Source organism: Suncus etruscus, chromosome 4 (genome assembly GCF_024139225.1).
Source record: "Suncus etruscus isolate mSunEtr1 chromosome 4, mSunEtr1.pri.cur, whole genome shotgun sequence".
Lineage (NCBI taxonomy): Eukaryota > Metazoa > Chordata > Mammalia > Eulipotyphla > Soricidae > Suncus > Suncus etruscus.
In genome coordinates, this window is record NC_064851.1 from 157,870,645 (window position 1) to 157,885,931 (window position 15,287).

General features: G+C 42.2%; 1 long non-coding RNA gene across 1 annotated transcript; it reads left to right on the forward strand.

Annotated features, from left to right (window-relative positions):
- Positions 1-1,333: 1,333 nt before the first annotated feature.
- LOC126006497 (uncharacterized) lies at positions 1,334-15,231 on the forward strand. Its single transcript, XR_007494856.1, has 4 exons — positions 1,334-1,364; positions 3,784-3,886; positions 7,123-7,186; positions 15,192-15,231. It is a non-coding gene; the product is annotated as an uncharacterized LOC126006497 (long non-coding RNA).
- Positions 15,232-15,287: the final 56 nt, after the last annotated feature.

Sequence of the window (15,287 nt, forward strand, 5' to 3'; positions counted from 1 at the left end):
ATTTGGCTATAGTAGAATTTGGCTATTCTAGTAGAATTTTACTTTCCAACTTGAGATTCTCAAAGTTCAGAGGTAACTAATGACATACTTATAGTTCCCTTTTGTTCTCTGAGGCCACGTTAGTGTATCACAACATATTTTAAGCTGCTTATTGTTATCCACTGCTTTTTTAGGGGGACTCTTATCTACTGTAATTTACATAGAGAAGTTTAATCTAAGTATATTAATTTAACAAAACATTTTGAGCATTTTAGTTTCTTAGAACTCACCCAGGCATGGATCTATAATTCAATTACTACCTTTCCTGCCTTTTCTGACTATCTTTTCTTTGTAGATAGCCCTATATCAAAGAATGTTGACTAATGTAGAAGAGATACAGGAGTGCTCTCCATAGTCCTACTGGAGCTAGGTCATTACCTTGTGATAAATTCACATTCCCTTTCATGGGATTTTGATAAAGGCAGTCTCCAGTCTAGTCTGTGTGAGAGGCTCTTTGGATACAACATGATGGGAGTCTGCCTCTGCAAAGAACCAGAGCACAGACTTGGTGTGTAGAACATGAGTAAACATCCACTAATGGCCTTCCTCACCAGGTCATGTTTAGTCTGGTTGCCTAGTGGCCCTAGGTACTTTAAGACTTCACCTTCCTTCCAGTCTGACTCCCAGTCCTGCTTTCCAGTGACCTGCTTTCCTTGTGACATGGCTAAATTGTACTGGCCCTGCTGTCCTTCCCTTCCTCCCCCACCCTTGTCTTTTTTCCCTGCCTCTTCTACTGACAAAGTGTCCCTTTTGGCATCACCTTCCCTCTTTCTTATCCTGATGTTTTCTCTAAATCAATCTCCTAACTTAACATACGTATCTTCCAGGTCTATGTGGATTCCTCAGATAAAATCAGCTTTTCTTCTTCTCCATAGTTAATACTTTCTTGTACTCATTATCAACAAATCAAAAAACTGTTTGAACTTGACAAGTGGCTTATCTCAGCTAGGTAAGTTGAAACCTTTCAGGAGCAAAGATGACTTCTTATTCTTGGTATTTTTTGTGAACCTTGTACAAGAGTCCCCCTTATCTATGGTTTCATTTTTGGCAGTTATCCTGGGTCAACTCTTGTCTAAAGAATTCACTTGGAAAATTCCAGAAACAAACAATTTGTATGTTTTAAATTGCAAGCCATTCTGAGGAGCATGATGCAATCTTGCACTGTCCCACTCCATCTCCCCAGGATGTGAATCATCCCTTTGTCCTGCAAATCCACACTGTGTTGTAGTCTAATGCTATGTCACAATGGCTCTGTCATCTTGCTGTCTTCATCTCATCATGTAACCATTCAGGTCTTTTCTCAACATCACCTCATCATAAGAAGGGTGAGTACAGGACAATAAGATATTTGAAGGAAAAGCACATTCATGTGGCATGACTTACGTAATAGTCTTGTAATTGTTCCATTTCAGTAATAGCAGTTTCTCTTATTGTGCCCAATAGACAATAACTTTTATAGTCAGTATGTATAGGAGAAAGCTTAGTATATTTGGGGGTTCAGAACTATCTGAATTTGTGGGCATCTACCAGGGATCTCAGAATGAATCCCCTGTATAAAGGGGAACAACCATATAATAATGGTAGTTTGCTGAAATAGTAGCTCAAATGTAAGCACAGAAAATTACTTAATATTTGTAAAATGCATAGTTTAGTGCTAGTTTGTACAATAAAGGTTGATAGGCCATACATTTGGACTTGAAACAGCTAGTGTTATAATTAATGATAAGTATGTCCATAATTTCATAATAGTCTTAGAAATACTTTCTTCTCTTATCACTAGACTTTCAGTAATGAAAGCAAGGACAGAGACAGTGCTTTTTTATTTTATTCCTTTTTCTAATTAAATATTTCTCTCACAGTGATAGTTAAATCTCATTCTATTGAAAGATTTATCCAGTTTCTGCTGTAACAGTTTTATCAGTGACTCCTTGTGTTATAATCTCATTATTTCAAAAATTATATCCTATTTGTTAAGCATAGTAACCGTTACCATGATTTTTATCTTCCTCAATGCTCTTTTTAATCTCAGCCATTTTCTTCTTTGTGAAGCGATTAAACATTTTTTCTTTCATTTAGTGTACTTCTGTTCAATGTTGCTTATATTATATAATAATTTTAACTGTGTGTTGCTACTTTGGTTTATTTCTAGACCTTTCTTTGATTAGAAAAAAGTCAATAAAGAAATCTAAATAAAGCATTTTTTCTTTCTTCTAACATTAGGATACCTGCAATGAAATGCTGTATTTATATTTATTTATATTTCATGTATTTGTATTTGTGTATAGTATTTTTCTTCCTTAACTGGTAGTGTATAAGAAAATCTTAATATGTTCAACAGAGTCTGAAGCACATCTTGCAAATAGAGATATATTGGGCTGGAGAAATAGCATGGAGGTAAGGCATTTGCCTTTTATGCAGGAGGTCATCGGTTCAAATCCCGGCATCCCATATGGTCCCCAGTGCCTGCCAGGAGCATTTTCTGAGCCTGGAGCCAGGAATAACCCCTGAGCACTGCTGGGTGTGAACCAAAAACCACAAAAAAGAAAGGAAGGAAAGAAAGAAAGAAAGAAAGAAAGAAAGAAAGAAAGAAAGAAAGAAAGAAAGAAAGAAAGAAAGAAAGAAAGAAAGAAAGAAAGAAAGAAAGAAAGAAAGAAAGAAAGAGAGAGAGAGAGAGAGAGAGAAAGAAAGAAAGAAAGAAAAAAAGAAAGAAAGAAAGAAAGAAAGAAAGAAAGAAAGAAAGAAAGAAAGAAAGAAAGAAAGAGAGAGAAAGAGAAAGAGAGAGAAAGAGAGAAAGAAAGAAAGAAAGAAAGAAAGAGAGAAAGAGAGAGAAGAGAAAGAAAGAGAAGAAAGAAAGAAAGAAAGAAAAGAAAGAAAGAAAGAAAGAAAGAAAGAAAGAAAGAAAGAAAGAAAGAAAGAAAGAAAGGAAAGAAAGGAAAGAAAGAAAGAAAGAAAGAAAGAAAGAAAGAAAGAAAGAAAGAAAGAAAGAAAGAAAGAAAGAAAGAAAGAAAGAAAGAAAGAAAGAAAGAAAGAAAGAAAGAAAGAAAGAAAGAAAGAAAGAAAGAAAGAAAGAAAGAAAGAAAGAAAGAAAGAAAGAGAAAGACAACTTACCTCTAGCACCACCTCACCGGCCCCTTATTTTGTTGTTTTCCACACCTGGTGACGCTTAGGGGTTACTCCTGGCTATGTGCTCAGAAGTTGCTCCTGGCTTGGGGGACCATATGGGACACCAGGGGATCTAACCGCGGTTCATCCTAGGCTAGCACTGGCAAGGCAGACACCTTACCTCTAGCACCACCGCCCCGGCCCCAAGTTTGGGAGAGCTTTTAATCCTTTGGATATTCATGGATCTTTGGTATAAAACATAAAATTTTTAAATATACTTAATTTTAAAAAATTATGCATGCAGTGTCTTAACTATGAAAGAAAATATAGCGTCTGCTCTGCACCTAAAGGTGTAGTTTTCAATATGAATTTAAATGTGTTTTAGTCTTCTAAATTTTCAAAATCTTGGGGAAAAAATTAAAGTTGGAATCTAATAATGTCTAGGTTATAAAATTAGGGCATATGTTAGAACATTTTATTTATTTACTTTTTGTGGGATTCTTCTAAAATTCAAGAAAATGCCAAGAAAAAACAAATAATTAGAAAACCTTAATATATGCTTGAAAAATGTTTCTGTACATTAAAATTTATTCTTAATACCCCCTCTATGTTTAAATCTCTATCCCAATTACGTTTTTAAAGATGTTTAAAACTCCAACCAAGGTGCTTCTCTCGATGATTTTAAGAATCTTAAAAAGAAAAACAAAACAGGAAGAGAGACCAAGAGATGGAAGATAAGGAAAAGGTAAGGTGATTAAAATCTTTTGGGTGGATGGAGTTGAGTGAGCAGTTTGACATGAGGTCCTGTTGCTCTATTAGATCCTTAATATAAGGGCCCAGACGTCAACCAATCAGGAGACCGAGAACTATATTTCCATAATGATGATTGGCTGATGGACTGAGGCTCAGCTGAGCAGTGAGAAGATAAGGAGGAAATGCTCTACTGAGAAAACAGCAAAACAACTCTCTCTGGCTTTCTGTTGTTTATTGCATATTCTCCAAATGATTGTAGTGATTCATCCTTTAGGAAAGCTTATTTTGAAAACAAAAGCAGCACAGTTGTTCACAACAAAGTGATATTCAGGAGCTAAAGGGAGCTGGATATAATGGTCCTCTTTATTTTTCTTTAAAATAAACTTTAGTCTTCTGACTTTTCCTAGCCAAATATGTTAAGGCTTCCTAGGAGACTTGTAAGTATTTGATTTAAATTACAAATTAGACTGTGGTTTCCATTCCTGATAACTATCTTTGCTTTATTAATTTGTTGATCTTGTGAAATATGCACATACAAAAGTATGTGTGGGGGAAATCCTTCAATTCTAAGCACAAACGTATATGAAATCCTTTCACAGTTAAGGCAGTTCTGGGACTGTGAATGTGATTCAGTGCTAGAACAGCTGCATGTGAGGTTGGATCCTATGCATAGCCCCCCCCCCCCCCCAAAGTAAAAAGTAAATAAGTAAAAAGTGATTCTGCTATTTTCCAGAAAGAAGTTACATTTGGTTTCCCCCACGCCACCCTCCCCTAAATAATAGTTATGTGAAACTAACGAGGCACTATTCAATGCATTTACTGTCCCATATTTTTTGTATTTACGTAAAAGTCCTCTATCCTTAAATTATGGGGATTTCTTTTTCAGTGACAAAAGAGAGCCAAAGAAAGGAAGGCTAGGAAGGAAAAGGAGACAAAAAGAGTTGTACCCTACTTCCTTTGATTCTTCTCAGTTTGGTAGTGGTGTGTCTCATTCTGTATGTTGTTATTAAGCATTCACATAGAAAAATGACAACACTGGACTTATGCCTTTTAAATTCTACTTTAGTGACAGCATTTTACCCATACATTGTATGGGTAGTTTTAAAATCATCTTTCCACAGGCCATCTTTCTGGAAATGAGAATTATTCTATAATGCAGATTAAGCAGAAGTACTTTGCAGTCTCTTTCAGTGACCATTCCTTGGCTAGCTAACAGAGCAGCCATTCAGAAGCAATTTTCTTCAGGCTGAAACTATGTGCTGACCATAGCAGATCACTTCCCATAATAACCCTTCCCCCACCCCACACTAAACACAATCTGTCTCCTACTCACTGTAATAACGTGCAAATGACTGTAATTTCGCAGACAAGAAACAGCCCAAAGTGAAACATGTCTAAACAGAGGTCGATTTGAAAAATCAGGGCTATTACCTAAATCTGTAAAATACATATTGTAATAAAACCAGCAACAGCAATCTCCAATAAGTAGTGTTTTTTTTTTTTTTTAAGTAGCTTGTGTTTTGATCTTCTTTATACACCCAAATCTCCACTGGCATAAAAGAAAAAATCCTTTTCCAGAAATGATTTCATTACATGCAATATAAATTGCCTTGCTTTGCTAACTGATCTACAGCTCTAACTTGGGCACTGGTTCAGATACAGTGGTGCACACCACACCACAAGAGCTGGAGCCAAGCAGAGGTAAGATTTCAGACACTTAACACTGACCTACATTGCAGTTTTCTCAGTCTGAGGAGTAGACAAACGAATGGGGCTTTGCAGTATTTTGTTCTGTTCTCTAGAGCTGCCAGGCTTACAAGGGTCAGACACATAAACTGCTTTCTCTTTTGAATTTAAACTTAGACATGGGAATATACATCCCAGTCTGAGGAGAAGTGCCTTCTTCTATTTCTATTTATTTATGATTAAAATTCAGAGTAGCCTTAAGTCAGACCAGAGAAATTTTGCTTTTTTATCCTTTCCAAGTGTTTATAAGCGAACCCAACTGGCGTCACAAATAGTTTTCAAAACCACTGTTATTCTCTTTGGATGTAAGGCTCTCTAGATTTAAATGGAAGACCAGCTAAGTGGGCAGAGAAGTGACCTAAAAAGTTAAGACAGTGTGTGTCGGGGCTGGAGAGATAGCATGGAGGTAAGGCGTTTGCCTTTTATGCAGAAGGTCATTGGTTCAAATCCTGGCGTCCCATATGGTCCCCCGAGCCTGCCAGGAGCGATTTCTGAGCCTGGAGCCAGGAGTAACCCCTGAGCACTGCCGGGTGTGACCCAAAACCCCCCCCAAAAATAAAAATAGAAGACAGTGTGTGCCAATGTGAACATTAAAACATCATGTATTAAACATGTTTACAAGTTTCAGTGGTGTGCTAGACACCATCAGTGTCTTATGTGTACTTTTGTTTTTGTTTTGGGACAATCTTGGCTGTGTTTAGGAGGCTACCACTTATAGTAACTACCTGTTACTATCACCAGGGTTCCTTACTACCACCTGTTGCTGGGGACTAAACCAGACTGACTGCAGGCAAGGCAAAGTCTTTCTTTCCTAGACTCCCTGCCTGCTCTAGTAACTGTATTGTTTCCTTTTGTAAATGCGCTTATTCCAATGACTATTTCAGCATATTGCTAAAAAAGGTTAACTGTCCAACCTTGAAATGCTACCTCTTTTAGGTGAATTATCTGGAGATGCATATTGTTTAAAAAAAAAAAAAAACCCAAAACACAGAAACTTAGTATGCATTCCTGGAAAGGCAAAGAATGTTCCCAGGAAGGTCTCTTCTAGTAGCTAGGAAGTAAGACTCTTAGCTGTTAAGAAACAGAGTGATGCCCTTTGATGTTTGTGTGGGTGTTTAATAAATCACCCATTCTGCAGTCCTAGGAACTCAAGGCAGGTCACCTGTATGCTGCCCAGAGGCAAGCCTGTACATCAGCAACTCTAGGCAGACAAGAATCTTTATCCTGGTGCTTGAATTGCCAGAAAGATTTCTTAAAATTGTGTTTGAATCATATTCCTTCCCCGCATATGTTTCATTCCAGGTCAATTCTGTTTTTATAATTTTGTTTTTCACTGTTTCCTCCACCCTTCTTCTCTACCTCCCAACTCCTCTGGAGTTGCTTTCATAGTTAATATTGGCTTAGATGTGGAGATGTTAAGCCCAAGTAGACAATCTCTCCGAAATAAAAACCCAAATGATTTGTGGTTTTTGTTTATTTTAGGCAACACCTGGCAATGCTGAGTTCTTACTCCTTGCTCTGTGCTCAGGGATCACAAGGATCACAGGTAGGACTCAGGGGACCAGAGATCAACCTGGGTGGGCTGTGTGCCAGGCAAATAAATACATTACTGGCCTGTTGTACTATCTCTTGGGCCCTGATTTGTCATTCTTAGTAATAGAGCATAAATCAGAGGACTTAGGCATCAAAGACCACCGTGTTTCTCTGCTCATGTTTGAAGCTTCTGGTTTTCTTAACACTGATCTTTCTGCCTTAGGAAGAAAGTAAAATTCTTCTACTAGAATTTTAAAATCTTTTTGTAATCTGTAGTATTTGCAAAGGGCAGAATAGGGTAGGATACTATTTCATTGTTGTCAGTTTTGTGCTACACAGAGTAGTGCTCAGGGCTACTCTTGCTCCACACCAAAGATCCCTTCTGGAGGGTTCAGATGACTTGGGATCCAACCTGGGCCAGCCCCATGCTAGTCAAGCACCTTACTTTGTATTCATCTTTCTTCCTCCATCTTGTAGACAGTCCTTGACCTCAGACTCCTTCCAAAACCACCATTCTTTATGGGCTCAATTCCATTTGTCTACTTTATCACTGATGAGGAGACTTAAAATGGAAGATTTCAAAGTTCACATAGTATCTGAAATGTTTTAGCAGCAGTGTGCATATAGATATTAGGACAAGATTATTCCATTTAAGACTACTGATAAAGAACATTTTCTTCTCTAAAATGTAGAAGCTTCTAATCTTGAACAAGTAGCTTCAGTTATCTAATGTGGTGGTTCACTACCTTATCAATTGGTTGACAGTCCTGAGATGTCTCTTGATTTATCCCTTTGCTTAACCAAATATTCTGTAAAGCCTGGGTACCAATTCCCCTATAGCCTAGACTGAAGAACTAGAAGGGTAGGCAGTGAGGTAGGATAAGTATGACAATGTTGGCAGGGCAGAAAAATGCTTTATCCAAAATCTGGCTTACATTTGCCATTGAGTTCAGCATTAGCTTTTATCTTTGACCAGTGGACTCATAAAAAAGAGTTTAAAATTTAGGATTGTTTGTTTAAGTTTGGGATAGATTAGATTATTCAAGCATAAAGAAGACTAAATTTGGGCCCGGAGAGATAGCACAGCAGCACAGCGGCGTTTGCCTTGCAAGCAGCCGATCCAGAACCAAAGGTAGTTGGTTCGAATCCCGGTGTCCCATATGGTCCCCCGTGCCTGCCAGGAGCTATTTCTGAGCAGACAGCCAGGAGTAAACCCCAAACAACAACAACAAAAAACAACTAAATTTTAGTTTTAGTTATGCATTTTGTGCTGTAGCCCTGTGACTTACTTTTACCAAGGGAGACGGGAAGAGTGTTTCATCTTTTTCTAACTTCAGTAAATCTGATCTTCTATGCCTTTTGAAGTCTGATTTTTTTTTTTTTTTGGCTTTTGGGCCACACCCGGCGTTGCTCTGGGGTTACTCCTGGCTGTCTGCTCAGAAATAGGTCCTGGCAGGCACGGGGGACCATAAGGGACACTGGGATTTGAACCAACCACCTTTGGTCCTGGATTGGCTGCTTGCAAGGCAAACGCCACTGTGCTATCTCTCCGGGCCCTGAAGTCCGATTTTTAAAGTGGCCATCACTAGCTTTTCCAAACAGACAGAGATGATGAGTTTTCTAATACCTGAAATGCAGATACTACTCCATAGGCATGGAAAGTATCAAGCCAACGACTGATCTGGTCCTTGAGGAAGAAGCACTTAGAAAAATCACCATATGGTGCTGTTTTCTTATGCATGCTACCTACACAAATGGTAAACTGCACATTGAAAAATAGAAAGTCAATGTTGGTGTCAAACTGGAGGTGTAGTGATTCTCAGATATCTAATTGTCCCCTTTTATTTTTTTAACGTACAATTTGATATGAGTATACCCTAAAGTTGGGATATCAAAGGACCACCTTGAAATGCATTTTGCTAGTTTTTATAGTTCCCGAAAGGCTGTTTTGTTTGTGGCTGCAAATCTAGTTCATCTAGGGTAGTGAAACAACTAATTGGTAATTTTTAAAAATGACCTATTGTATCGAAAGCTCAAACACGAGTCAATAGTCATTACTTAGAACATGTGACATCAATATTTTTATTGATTCCCAAAGGCATCAATGAATCTTTAGGTCGTAAGGTATTTTTGACTAGCATTCATTCACTTGGTATATCCATTTGACTCATACACATAAAGTAAGACATTCTTATTAAATTGTAGTTCTGTGGAGATTACAATCCCAGTAGTACTGGCTTCTAAAGATACACCATTATGATTTCAATTAAAATTAGAGCAACCTTTGACTTCTAAGTTTTCTGTTATAAGCTCTTAAAAGCAATAGAAAATAATGGTGAGAAATTAAAATTCGGAAAGGTTTAAACATGTATGTATATATTGATACATATATACCTTATATATGTTACATTGGCTTCAGTTTATTAGCTATTACAATACAGAGCTTAACTTGTCTTTCATGTTACCCTTTTATCATGCCAAGTCAGTCCCATTATTAACTTGGTGACTAGCATTTGTCCTAGAGTAAGTTCTAAAGTATTTCTTTATTCTTCATGGATTGTGAGGTATGACCTTCAAAACATTTTGACAGCTTTTCTCCTCCAGAAAGTGTTAAGAATATGGGGGAAGGTGAGACGTGACAATCTGTTAGTTGAAAAAGGCCGATTAAGGTTGCGAAAGTAACCTTCCCAAGTATATTTGTCTCCCACAAATCGATTAAAAAAAAAAAGAATGAGGCTGAGCGGAAGCGTTAATCTGGCTGATTGGGAATCTCATTTTACTTTTCATTTTGCTCGGAGCCGCGGACTGCCAGGTAGCAAAAAGATTGGCTGAATACAGGAGGGAAGGCACCTTCCTTTCCTTCCCCTGGGTGTGTGTGGGTTCAACGGTTTGCCAGCCTTCACACTTGAGTACTCCTAGCCCAGATGACTGGAAACAAAAGGGTTACTCCTTTCCCCACCCCCGCCTGTACCCCCAGATCGATTTTTCTTATTTAATCAGCGAGTAAAATGAGAGAGAGACACGCACACACACTGGGAATGAGGGAGGGAGGAAGGGAGGGAGGACGAGGTGGGGATTTGGAAACTGGAAGTAGGGCAAAGAGGTGGTGGTGGGGGATTGGAGAGCCAGAAGCTGCCTTGGGGAGGAGCAGCAGCCTAGGAAAAAAGAAGCCAGCAAAGGGCTCCCAGGCCTTTGCACCCCTCCAGCCCAGCCGGGGGGGGGGGGGTCCCCTTTCTCCTCCTTGCCCAGCGCCGGTGGTGCCTTTCTTTGGGTTCCTCTGCAGGCCCTCGAGCGATCCCAGACATTATCCCCCCCCCCAAGATCATGCAATCACACGTGTATTTACCGGCACCACCCCCCCCCCCCCGCTCTCTCTCCCGGCAGCCTGTTTGAGCTGGGTTTTAATAAATAAGGCTTGGATGTGAATGGTGTGGTAATTGAGACGGGCGCGCTTTTTTCCCTGCCCCCTTCTCACCCCCCCAAATCTGGTTGGAAAAGAAAATGCTTTGTCTCCACCCCTCATTGCAACCCAACTCGCTCCCAGCGTGTGTGTGTGTGTGTGTGTGTGTGTGTGTGTTTCGTGTAGGTTTCAACCCCCACAGTAGCTCCCAGAAAGCAGCCAGCCAATCAGAGCACCCCGTTGCATAAAAGCTGAGCTCCCATTGGCCCGGTGCGAAAGGGCAATGGGAACAAAGAAAAGTCCCTTGCAGGTAGAGAGAGTGGCTGAGAAAGAGAGAGCTCCTTTCGCTCCACTCCCCCTCTGTGTGTGTGTGTGTGTGTGTGTGTGTGTGTGTGTGTGTGTGTGTGTGTGTGTGTGTGTGTGTAATGTTTCAGTCCTGATTTCAGTGTTGCAGAACAAGCTGCTCGTGTGTGTGCGCCAGGGGGATTTTTTTCCTCTCTTTTTCCTTTTGCATTTTTTTTGCTTTGATTCAAAAAATAATAATAATAATAATAATAATACACAGGACGGTCTGTGACAGTTGAAGGTCCATCTTCTTTCATAATAACATTTCTTGAAGAGCTTGTCATTTCCAAAATAAAGCGGCTGCCGCCAAACACATTCAATGCAGTTAGAAGGAAAAGGTCAACTCGATCCAATACAGACCGTAAGTACTACGGTTGCGTGGTGTGTGTCTCTCTCTCTAGCACTTAGCGGGGACTTCCTTCCTTCATGCAGGGGAATGTGCAGGAGTCGGATGCCTTGATAAAGGAGCGAGTTTCCAGGCTTTGCCTTGTGCCTCGAGAACAGCCACCCAACAAGGGGGACGCAAGGCAGCGGAGGGTGAAGCGTTTTGGAACTTCACAGCAATGAAGCTTGACTGGGCTGTAGGGGTGATGAGAGAAGGGAATTGCCTTTGGGGGCTCAGCCCCAAGGAGACCAAAAGTGACACAGTTACATACCCTGATCTGTAGTGTCCATTTTCTAGCTCACCACACCACTACTCCCCTTCCCCTCCTTGCTGGGCAGAGACCCTGTTTCCAAAAACCGAGCTTGCCCCCCCCCAAAAAAAAAATGAGGCAAGGACAGAATGAACCTATTACTGTCTCCTTGTCACATCCCAGTGCCCAATAATTTAATATCAAACAAGGGAATAGTCGCCCAACTACATGCAATAATTGTCCTAATGACCATTTTTTCCCCCATTTTCTTCAAGAAATAAGAAAGGAAACAGCAAAAGCACTCTTTGGGGGGAGGGAATGGAAATCCCCATCCAACCCCAAACAAACCCACAAATACTAACAATGGTGTGTTTCTTACCAGACCCGGCTTGGGAGCTAGCAAAATGTTTTTTCTTTGTCTACGACACGGGGTGGAGGGGGTCCCTAAAAACCCAAGCCAGCTCAGAAGGTGCCTTCTGCCCTCCCTCCCCAGCTTCCCTTTGGGAGGGATCCCTGGCCCCTGGGGGAGGCCGACAAATTGCAGATAAATCGAGGAAAGCTTTATAAGGTGTTTCTTGAAAACATCTGCCGGGCTCCCCTGCTCCTTGCGAACTTGCGAGATCCCCCAACCCCCGAGAAGTATTTGGCATTCCTAACCCGTCGCTGCGCCCACGGTGGGGTGGGGTGAGCTGGGTTGGGGGGCTCGCAAGCAGGGGAGGAGGGGGAGACCTTCAGCTTCAGCTTCTTTTTTTTTTTTTTTTAAAGACCAGATCAGTATTTCCTTGCTACGCTTGTCACCATTTTTGTTCTCACGACAACCCATTGAGCCTTGATCCTCACGTGACGCCGCCGAAGGCTGGCACCGGGGCCACCTCGCTCCTCTCAGGCGGTTGGTCTGTCGCTGCTCGCCACCCCCCCACCCCTCCGGGCCGCCCCGACTTTTCTCGCTCCAGCCAGCGCCTCTCCGCTGGCGAGCCATCAACAATTCATTAGGGCTTTGAGCTTTCTTCCCAACCAACGCCAGCTAATTAAAAATACCAGGCCCAGCTCGGGGGGGGGGTCCCCTCTGACTCCCCAGAGGAGATTGGGTTTGGGGGGCTGTTTAGTTTTGCAGGGGGGTGGGCCTAAGAGGAGGAGGAGAAGGGAGAAAAAAAAAAGAAATAGCGTTGGCAGCGACTTCTAAATGGTGTGTGTGTGTATGTGTGTGTGTGTCCCCTGGAAAAAGGTCGCCTGATAGTGGGGTCGGAAAGGGGGGGCAGGAAGGAATATTTTTCGGGCTCTTGATCCAATTACCGAGCCCCCGATTGGCTTGAGCGACAGCTTAGTCCTCCCCTCCCCAGTCCCAGTCCCAGTCCCAGCCCCAGCTCGGGGACCTTTCCTAGGCACTCTCTAGGCTCCCCTCTTTTCCTTCCCCTACATCCTGAGACAGGCCAGCGAGTGACACATGCCTGCAGGTTGCCAAGACTCGAGCCCCTTCGGAGCGCCCGTTATTCGCCCCCCAACTCACCCACCCGCCCCAAGCGAGGGCTGCAGCTTGGTTGGTTGGTTGGTTGGTTGGTTGGTTGGTTGGTTGGCTGCTTAGAGAGAGTCTGTCCGCTTCCCAGCCCACCCCCCCGGCCCCCACCCCACCCCCACCCCGCCCCCCGGACCCCCCTTTTCCTCTTAAGTTAGTTCCAGAAAGCAAATCTGTCCGGACGGGTGGAAAAAAAAATGCCACTTCCCGACTAACAGGCGGAATCCAGCCCGGATTTTCAGTCCTTTCTTCTCCTCCGTCTCCTTCCTTCTCCATCTCCTCTCTTCCCTTTCACTAATTCAGCCCGGAGTGAGCACATTCTGCGGGGCTCGTTCCTGGCGGACGCCTGCCTGGAGGGTTGCTTGCTTGCTTGGTTGGTTGGTTGCTTGGTTGGTTGGTTGGTTGGTTGGTTGGCTCGCCAGCTCGCTCGCTCCCCGGCATCTGGACTCGCTGAGCTCTCGGGGACCTAAGGCTGGGACTCAAGGAGGCAGGAGAAGTTGGCCAAACTTTTTGCTCCAGACTCGCTCGCTCTTAAATTATTCTTCTTGGTGTTTGCCTCTTTTTTTTACTTATTATTATTTTATTATTATTATTATTAATTATTATTATTGTTGCTATTATTATTATTTTGAAGACTACTCTTCTCGATGCTGGCTCAGAGGAGACAAAAAGCCCTTTGGTGCTTGTGTTGTGAACGTGAAACATTAGCTTCCAGCTGTCCAGTGACACGTTTTTTGGAGGAGAAAGGACTCCTGGTCCGTTTGCCAAAAAAAAATAAAGAAGGGGGGGTGGGGGTGGGGTGGCGAGGTGGAATAATGTGATCGAGTGATTTATTCTGGCCGAGATGATGTGTTCTTTGGTAGCTTCCTTCTTGATCATTTGGTGTTTAAGTAAACATGAGGCTCAGGATTTTTTTTTTTTTTTTTTTGCCGGTGGAGTAAGGGAATCCTTTATTTTTTTGATTTGCTGGCCTAATTTTTTTTTTAATGATAAAGGATTAAAGGTAAGCGATGTCTGTGTGTCTGTGTGTATCTTTTTCTTGACAACTGTTACAAGGGGGCTGATCCCTTTAAAAACCGTTTTAACTGATCTTTGTCAAACACTCATTTGCGGTCATCGAGGCCACGTTGGCGCAGATCACTTGAGTGTATGTCTTCATCAGGTTCCTCCCGGAGCCAGTGGCACCGAGGCAGGCTGAGCAAGTCTGAGTCGGGCAGGGAAATACGGGGGGGATTGTTTAGATGGGGTGTGTTTTTTTTTCCCCTTCCCCTCCAAAGGCAGCTAGCTAATCTAACCTAACCTGGTGTTTAACACTGTCTTTCCTCTCGAGATCCGCTCTCGAAAGGCATGTGTGTATGTATATTTAAGGACATTGTACACCGAGAGTGGGGAAAGAGAGGAGGGGAGGGAGAGACGTGTGGGGAAGGGGAAGGGGAAGGAAGAGGGGGTGTTTGTAGGCTGTCCCCCTTGCCTTGTTCCTTCCTGGGAACAAAAACCAGATTGCCCAGAGAGCTTGGAAAAAAGGAGGAGTCGACTTGGAAATCAGGATGATTTAGCAAGTTGAGTCTGAAACTAGCTTCAGAGAACTTCCCAGGCTCTGGCTTTGAAATCTCTGGAGCTGGCTGGGTCCGCTAGTTAATTTGCAGCCGCTTTTTTCCCCCTCTCCCTTGAGTCTTGCTGTGTTTTCTGGGCTAGAGACACACGTCTGTACTGGGGAGGGGAGCTGGAGAGAGGAGTCATAAAACTTAAAAAAAAAAAAAGAAGGGGGGATGACAGACTTGAGGAAACCTTCCTGGACTGGATTCAGCTCCTTAGGACAGCTGAATGCCTTTTAAAAAGTGGTTGTCCTGGCGGTGCTGATAAAAGAGATTTTCTTTTCTAGTGGCTAAGATGCTTCCAGTCATGGGTACGTTTGGGGGGCTTGGTTATTGTCTTTTAAACCCGATATTGGACTGTGGAGACAATACATGAGCACCTCACTCTCCAACCTGTCCCTGTAACCCCCTTTTTACCGACTCCCCAATATTAATCGGGTTTTTATTTTGTGTGTGTGTGTGTGTGTTGTATGTGTGTGTGTTCTGGCAACACCCAGACAAGAAATATTCGACTTTTCCCCCTTTCACAGGAAAAGGTGGACCTGAACTGAAGGGTTTGAAATTGAAATAGAAAACCCTCTCCCTGGACACAGTGTTGGGGCCGGAAAATTAAAAATAAAAAAATA